We start from the raw sequence: 8,596 nt of genomic DNA, 5'->3' as shown, positions 1-8,596 counted from the left end.
TGTATAATTGACACAAAAAAGAAGAAAGAAGATGAAAAAGACACCTTTGTCCATAGTTATTAAAACAATGTAAGCCAAATGATGGTAGCACACTCCTTTAATCCCAGCACTCGGGAGGCAGAGGCAGGCGGATCTCTGAGAGTTCGAGGCCAGCCTGGTCTACAAGAACTAGTTCGAGGACAAGCTCCAAAGCTAAAGAGAAACCCTATCTTGAAAAAAATAAATAAACAAACAAAATCATGTAAACCAAAAGCACAAAGAGAAGTTAGGATGGCAGCCCATGTAATCTCAGCACTTGGGAAACTGAAGGAGGAAAATCAGAAGTTTGAGGCCAGTCTGGCTATGGAGGCCTTGTCTAAAGACAAAAACAACAACAAAAAAAACACAAAGAGATATCTCTGGACACGTCTTGAGATGACACTATTAGGTCATCACTTGTCTATCAAGAAAACACAAGTAACAAGTGTTGGGAGATGCAGATTAATGGACCTTTGTACCTCTTCTGGGAATTAAAAATAGTCCATCTGCTTTGGGAAAATGGTTTGGTTGTTCCTCAAAATACAGAGTCTCCATACCACTCAAGATGCATGGACCCACGTCTGCACAGAAACACTATCCAGTTGCCCGTGGGATGTTAGGCATAGCAGCCAGCAAGAAGAAGCAATCCAAAGCCCATCAACTGATGAGCATGGTATATCTGTGCAATGGAACATTATTTAGCAATGAAGAAAAATATAAGGCCGGGTGGTGGTGGCACACGCCCTTAATCCCAGCACTTGTGTGGCAGAGCATCTCTGTGAGTTCAAGGCCAGCCTGCTCTACAAGAGCTAATTCTAGGACACTAGGATCATTACACAGCATAACCCTGTCTCGAAAGAAAATAGTATATATACCAAAGAATCTCTCTCTTTTTCTCTCTCTCCCTCTCTCTGTCTCTCTGGCATATACACATGCATACATATAAATAATAACAAATCTTAAAAAGGTAGAAGCATAGAAGATGGAGGGTAAGGATATGACTCAATTGATAAGTACTTGCCAAGTAAGAATGAGGATCTGAGTTGGATCCCCAGCATCCACGCAAACACCTGACCACGGGGTTATTCCAGCGCTGGGGCCATAGGTGCAGTTGATCCCTGGGGCTTGCTGGTTAGGAAACCTGACCAAATTAAGGAGCATCAGGTTCAGTGAGAGACCCCGTCTCAAAACTCAATGAGAGCTGAGGAAGACACTACATGTCAACCTCCCGCCTCCCCACATGTGCACACAGGTGTACATGCCCCACCACAAACACAAGGAAGGGCACATACTATGTAAATGATGGTTGGCAGGCTGTGCAAAAGGGAGAAAGGGTTTTGTGTGATGTATACAGTCTCCACTTGGCATAATGGAAAGAGATTGTAGATGGCCTGCCCGACACGAATCCAGTTAGCTGCTGGCCACACTTACAGAGGTTTGCATCATGTTTAGATTCATCTTTGCATGATAACAACAGGGTTTGTGAAATAGCTCAGTGAGTAAGGGCATCTGCTGCCTAGCCTGACTGCCTGAGCTCGATTCCCAGGACTCCCATGGTAGAAGGAGAGAACCAATGCCTCCAAGTTGTCCTCTGACCTTCATACACATACTGTGGCACACAAGTGCACACTCATGCCTTTCGATAAAGAAATGAACAAATAAATAAATGCAATAAAAATGTTTTAATGGTCATGATGAGGAAATTTTATGTTATTCATATTTTGGGCCGGGGATGTAGCTCCGTTGGTAGAGTGCTTGCCTGACATAAACGAAACTCTAGACTTGATTGCCAGCGCCACACAAACTGGGCATGGTGGCGCATGCCTGTGATCCCAGCCAAGAGGAAACGGTGGCAAGAGAACCAGAAAGTTCAGGATCATCCTGGACCACATGGGGACTTTGAGGCCAGCCTGGGATAAATAAGACTCTGCCTCAAAAGATTTTCTTTATTTTAAAAACAAGATATAGGATATGATACTGATATGTGTTATGATATAAATGATCCTGGTCAATTCCCAGTGGGAGTGAGAAGAAAACTCCATGCAAAGGAAAGAGGCCATTAAAGAGAACCACATGTTATATGAGTTCCCTTTTATGAGAAATCTGTAAGAACCAATCCATAGAGATGGAGGTTAGAGAAGGTTAGTTACCGAGGCTGGGGTGGGTGTGACAGCTGGGGATGTGGAGGCTCCTTGTGGGGGGGGAGGGGACTAAAGTGTGCTAAAGGAATCAATTGTGTTCGTAGTTTCAAAACTTTGTGAGCTTACGAAAAGCCATAAAACAACACTGTAAATGGACTAATTGCATGGTGTGCTGATTACATTCAAGTAAAGCTGTTTTTAAAATGTATGTTTCAGGATGGAGCGATGGCTCAGTGGTTAGTTAAGAGCCCTGGTTACTCTTGCTGACCCACTTTCAATTCCCAGCACCCACATGGCGACTCACAGCTGTTTGTAACTCCAGCTCCAGGGGATCCAGCACCCTCATACAGACATGCATGCAGGCACACACCAATGCACGTAAAAATAAGTAAATCTTACAGAATGTCAAGAGATAAAGACATAAGATCCGGGCAAAGATTCCAGGGAGGCTGTGCAAGTCAAGAGAACAGGCGGTGCAGACTGGAGAAGGGGACTGTGATTATACACACACCATCATTTCTGGGAGTGCGCCTGGGTGGGAGAGCATATGCTTAGCGTTCGCGAGAACTGGGTTCAGTCCACAGCAACAACAAAGATCCTCAGAAACGCTGAGTAAAAATAGCAGCAGAGTCCAGTGTGGTGGTGGCCCACGCCTTTAATCCCAGCACTTAGAGGCAAAGGCAGGGGTGTCTCTATGAGTTTGAGGCCAGCCTGGTCTACTTAGTAAGTTCCAAGACAGGCTACCTGGTGAAACCTTATCTCAAAAAAAGAAAGAAAGGAAGAGGAAAGAAAAGAAAAGAAAAGAAAAGAAAAGAAAGAAAAGAAAGAAAAGCAGTTATTAATCACATCAAAACAGAAAGTTATAGAATGAAATTTCAATCACAGGCTGCACGTCACAGCTATGAATAGAGAGTCACAATAAGGCACATGCAGAACTGACTTCCTGAAAGTGGTAGCATATGAGCCAGGTGCTGGCCGCCAAGCCTGACAGCCTGAGCTCAGTCCCCAAGATACACATGACAGAAGGAGAGAACCAATCTCAAAAGCCTTAAGCACCACAAGTGATCACATACACACAGATTAATAAATAAATGCAATAAATAGTTGGGCACAAAATACATTGGGAATGGTTTAACACTGATCGTCTAGAAGCCAATCAAGTCCAAACTTGACACATTAAGATAAAGCAATATATCGCTTCTCGGCCTTTTGGCTAAGATCAAGTGTAAGATAAAGCAATATAAGCTGAATATGATGGCTGGCTCTTGTGATATTAACACTCAGGAGGTTGAGGTAGGAGGATTGCCACAAATTTTAGCTTAGTTTCGATTATGGAATGAGATACTGAATAAATAAACTAATTAATTAAACTTCTTTAGTGAATGGGTAGCAATGTATTATTTTACAGCATATAAACTTATTTAATTGCATAAAATAAGAGCAAGAAAATTGTTTCTATGGAATAAGACTAAGGGGAGGGATGGAGCTCGAGAGATGGCTCAGTGGCTGAGAGACCAGAACCAGATTGCTCTTGTGGAGGACCCAGGTTCGGTTCCCAGCACCTACATAACAAATCACAACTGCTTGTTAACTTCAGATTCAGGGGACTCAGTGCCTATATTCCGGCCTCCATGGCACCAGGCACACATGTGATGCACACATATACATGCAGACAAACACTCATACACATTTTCTTTTAAATGTAAAGCCTGAGGGAAGGGAGTAGGCAAGCTGGGTTTGCTGTGTTGCTCGGTGCTGCAGATTGAACCCTGGGCTTTCCACTCTAGAACAACAAGCTGGGTTTTGCTGTAAGCTTGAAAAACCTGTCCTGACGAATAAAACAAATTATAGGTATGTGTTTCTTAAATAAAAACAAAATGCAGTTTGAAAATGGAAGCCTAGAATTAAAATAATCAAATTGCATGCCTACTGATCTAGTCTGCATGCCTAGCTCCTGTTGAGGAAAATTTGGTTTAATTTTAGGGCTCAGTGTACCCAGAGGGAGGAGGCAGGAGAAATGAGCACTGGATCATCTCTTCCCACCACCCCCACCCCAAGTCTCTAATTTCTGGACCTCCTAGTAGAGGCAAGAACCTGGGGCCAGCATCTTTTCCTACCGCTCTTTGGGGTTTGAGATGACGAATTCTAAGTACCTGGCAGTAGTAACTTACAAAATGCTCTTAATCCTTGGGCCCCAGTGCTTGCCTGTCCCTGACCTCCACTGTGACTCTTGCTCAAAATCCGCTGTCCCTGAAGTTCCCCATCCAGCCTTCAGACTTGAGTGCCTCTCTCCCCTACACCCCGCAGCTGAGGTCTGCTCAAACCCAGACGTCTGTGGCTGCTCTTCGTACTGTATCTACGCAATGCCCATTTCTTCCTTCTGGTTCACTTGGGAGAAAATACTCGTGTAAATGTAGAACTTAAACCTCGCTGACCTCAGATTTTGAGAGTTCATAGTCCATAATGTTTGGAAACAAACAGAAAAAGAGCTGCAGAGAGGATGTGTGTCTAAGATCAATTTGCCAAGCAAGAATATTTGCTCAGGAACAAGCATCTATGACTACTCAGAGAGACAGATATGATCTCTGAATTGCTTTCGCAATTGAGCATCTTCAGCTTCTTAAGTATCCTACATTGCTCTGAATTTTTTCATTTTTCGTTTGTGGTTTGGCTCCCCAGAAATCATTGCTACAAGGCGGTTGGCAGAGGTACCGCAAAGAGTTGCAGAGCCACCTAATGGCCACTTGTTCTCACTGCATATACAGTGCTTCCCAAAATGGTTGACTTGCACCCATCCAATAACGTGGGCCATTTGTGAAAATGTTTAATTTTTAATTATGTGTATGCATATGTGCCTATGTGTAGGTGTGTGGACGTAAGAATGAATGCCTATGAAGACCAGAGGTATTGAATCTCTTGAGGTTGGAGTTGTGGGTGGATGTGAGCCACCCAACATGGGTACTGGGAATGGAACTCAGGTCCTCTATAAATACAGTATGTGCTTTCAACCACAGAGCCGCCTCTCCAGTCCATGAATCTTTCTAAAACTTTTTATTTGCTTGTTTTTCTGTGTTTGTGTGGTAGTGTCTGTGTGTACATATGAATGTAGGTGTACGTGTGCTCTAGCATGTGTGTGGAAGTCAGAGAACAACTTTCCTTTTCCTTCCTTCCCTCCTTCCTTCCTTCTTTCCTTCCTTCCTTTCTTTTGTTTTTGTTTTTGTTTTCTGAGACAGTGTTTCTCTGTATAGCCACGGCTGTCCTAGAACTTGTTCTGAGATCTGCCTCCTGAGTGCTGGGGTTAAAGGCATGCACCACCACTAAGGGCACTGCCCAGCTCAGAGGACAGCTCTAAGGAGTCAGTTCTCTTCTTTAGCCTTGTTTAGGTGGTGACTTTCTGGTTGTCTGGTCCCATGAGTTTGCCGCTGATCCTTCCAGTTCTGTGTCCCATCCTGCTGGGATTACAGATGTGCATATTACACCTGACTTTTCTATGTGAGTTCTGGGGATCAAACTCAAGCCACCAGGCTTGTGCTGTAAGCACTCTTACCTAGGGAGCCACCTCACTGGCCTACTTGGTAGAATTTTTAAAATTATTTTGTGTTTTGTCTGCATGTATGGACACCACATGCACGCAGTGCCCAAGGAGGCCAGGAGAGGGCGTGTGGTCCCCAGAACTGGAGCGGAAGTCGTGAGCCACATTTGGGTGCCGGGGAATTGAGTCTGGGTCTCTGCAAGTGCTCTTAACTGCTGAGCCACTTCTCCATCCCTATGATGAAATTTTTGAGATTAATTTTACAAATATGCCCATGGCTTTGGGCTTAAGAGGATCCCTTGCTATAATGTAGATCGAGTTTCCTATCAATTGCTGTTACCGTTTGAACACAGCTGGCAAATGGCCTGAGCCAGAGGTCTTGCCAATGGAGTGGTCCTGAGCCGTCCAACTGAATTGACTGCAGTGTACAGAGACTGGGAGAAGCAACAAGATCATTCCACTGCCTTCAGCGACATCAGAACTGGGTGAGACCCACCGTGGCGCTTTAGAAGAGGGTGACACTGTAGTGGGGTGCCCGGAGCGCAGCAGTCTTAAACCGCATGGGCATGGGTGACTTTTAGTGAGCTCAAGCGGACGGTCGGTCTGAGAGAAATGATGTGGTTGATATAAGCAAGGGGGCGAAGAGAACAAACCTGCCTTCAAGTTTGGGGACAGAACCACCACCCTGAAAATAGTCTCAGAGCTACCAATGAAACCTGCCTCCCTACCAGGAATGCCTAGCATGGAAGGTCTTCAGGATTTACCTTGCAAGACTGGTAGACGTGGATGGAAAGGTGATCTACCATGAAATCTGGGACTCTCTGGAGTCTTCCAGGCCAGGAGCAGAGAGGCAGAAGTAGAGATGCAAGGTACTCCCTCCGAGACAAGAGTCGCGTTAGGTGTCTAGTGTTATCGGATGTGTCTAGAAATGGATGCGTATCCTGCAGTACCTCAAATCCACACACCCAACCAAAGTGGTCCTTTCGCTTGTCCTTAGCCCCCAGGCCTCCAAACAACCAGCAGGCACTTCGGCACTCGCTGTCATGTTTGAGGCAGCTTTATAAGTTATTCTTTCATGGCCAGTGAGATGTCTTGGTAGGTAAGGATGCTTGCCACCAAGACTGATGCCGAGTTTGGTCTCTGGAATCCACATCAAGAAAAGCTACATGTAGCAGCATGCCTGAAACATGAGATGGAAGGTGGAGGAAGGAATTTCATCCAGAAGTTCATAGGCTAGCACGGGTGCACACATTCACATACACACACACATGCATACACACACTCTCACAAACACACTCGCATACACACTCTCACATACACAGGCACACATTAACACACATATATGCATACATACATGCACACATACACTCACACACATACATACACACACACGCACTCACACACACACACACACACACACACACTAGGCAAGTTTTTTTAAGAACCATTTTTTTGGGTGTTGTAGTAAGTGCCTTTAACTCCAGCATTCTGGAGGCAGAGGCAGGGGGAATCTCTGCAAGTTCAAGGTCAGCCAGAGATACACAGTGAGATCCAGTCTCCAAAGACTAATAAATAAACGAAAACCATTTTTCTTTATGAAGTTCAGAAATCTGTGATTTCCTGAAACTGGCAGCACCTTACTTTTTAAAGTTTCCAGAAAAAAAGAAACCAAACTTTTTCCTCAAAAAATATTTAAAGCCAGGTGGCGGTGACGCACGCCTTTAATCCTAGCACTCAGGAGGCAGAGGCAGGTGGATCTCTGTGAGTTTGAGGCCAGCCTGGTCTACAGAGCTAGTTCCAGGACAGGCACCAAAAACTACAGAGAAACCCTGTCTCGAAAATCAAAAAAAATTTAAATCATGGTAGAATACAAATAATGTAAAATGTATGTACCATGCAAAGTTTTTTTTTAAAGCAGGATGTCATGTGGTTCAAATTGGTCTCAAACTCCAGACATAGCTGAGGATGACCTTGAACTGATTCTCAAGCCTCTACTCCGCAGGTACTAGAACTACCAGTACTTTTGTGTGTGTGTGTTGATGGAATGATTTCTTTGTTTCTTTCTTTTTTCCTTTTCCTCTTTTTCTTTTCTCTCTTTCTTTCTTTTTCTTTTTCTTTGTTCCTGTTTTAGTTAGACAGTCTGACTACATGGCTCTGGCTGGCCTTGAACTCTCTGTCCTCTCTCCTCAACCTCTGGACTTCTGGGATGTGCTCTACAATGTTTGTTCTGTATTCATTCATCCATTCGTTTGTCAATTGGCAGTTTGGGGCTTTTCTAACTTTTAACAGTTTTTAAGTACCCAAAAAATACCTAACTTGCTCTATCTGTAAACAATTTGAGGACTGAAACAGAGAGACAGGAAACACCCCCCCCCAACAGTCCATTTTGCTCCCCGGCTGTCCCAGGCTTCCTGGTATTGGCGTGACTTCAGTTTTCCCAAGAGGCGAGCACTGGAGAGCAAACTTCTCATCATCTTCAGACAGCTGAACTTGTTTCCGAAACCACTTTTCACCCAGCGCCAAGACATATATTTATTTATTCATTCATTCATTCATTCATTCGGTTTAGTTCTCAGTGTGTAGCCCTGGCTGCCCTAGAACTCATTATGGAGATCAAGGTGGCTTTGAACTTTCAGAGATCTGCCTTTCTCTGGCTCCAAGGACAATCTGATAAATTCAGTTATTGACCAAGTTTCTCAGTCACTGAAAGCTGGAAAGCCTTTTCAAGATTCTCTCTACCGTCTTTCTAGGCTTGACTGAGGCTGTGTCTGGTTTTCTGGCTGTTCCATAAATCTCAGAGAAGCCATACTCGTCAGCTTTAAAGCCAGCTTGCCACAGATCAGAAGCAGCTGAGTAGGGAGATGTAAATTAATTGTCCTGGTTGCCTTTAATGGATGTGGGAAGA

The 8,596-nt window shown here is 44.3% G+C and overlaps 1 pseudogene; it reads left to right on the top strand.

Annotated features, from left to right (window-relative positions):
- Positions 1 to 3,352: 3,352 nt before the first annotated feature.
- LOC119805993 lies at positions 3,353 to 3,509 on the top strand (annotated as a pseudogene).
- The last annotated feature ends 5,087 nt before the right edge of the window (positions 3,510 to 8,596 follow it).

This window comes from Arvicola amphibius, chromosome 1, assembly GCF_903992535.2.
Source record: "Arvicola amphibius chromosome 1, mArvAmp1.2, whole genome shotgun sequence".
In the NCBI taxonomy this organism is placed as follows: domain Eukaryota; kingdom Metazoa; phylum Chordata; class Mammalia; order Rodentia; family Cricetidae; genus Arvicola; species Arvicola amphibius.
Note: the sequence above shows the minus strand (reverse complement) of the source record. Positions and strands in the feature narration are given on the sequence as shown.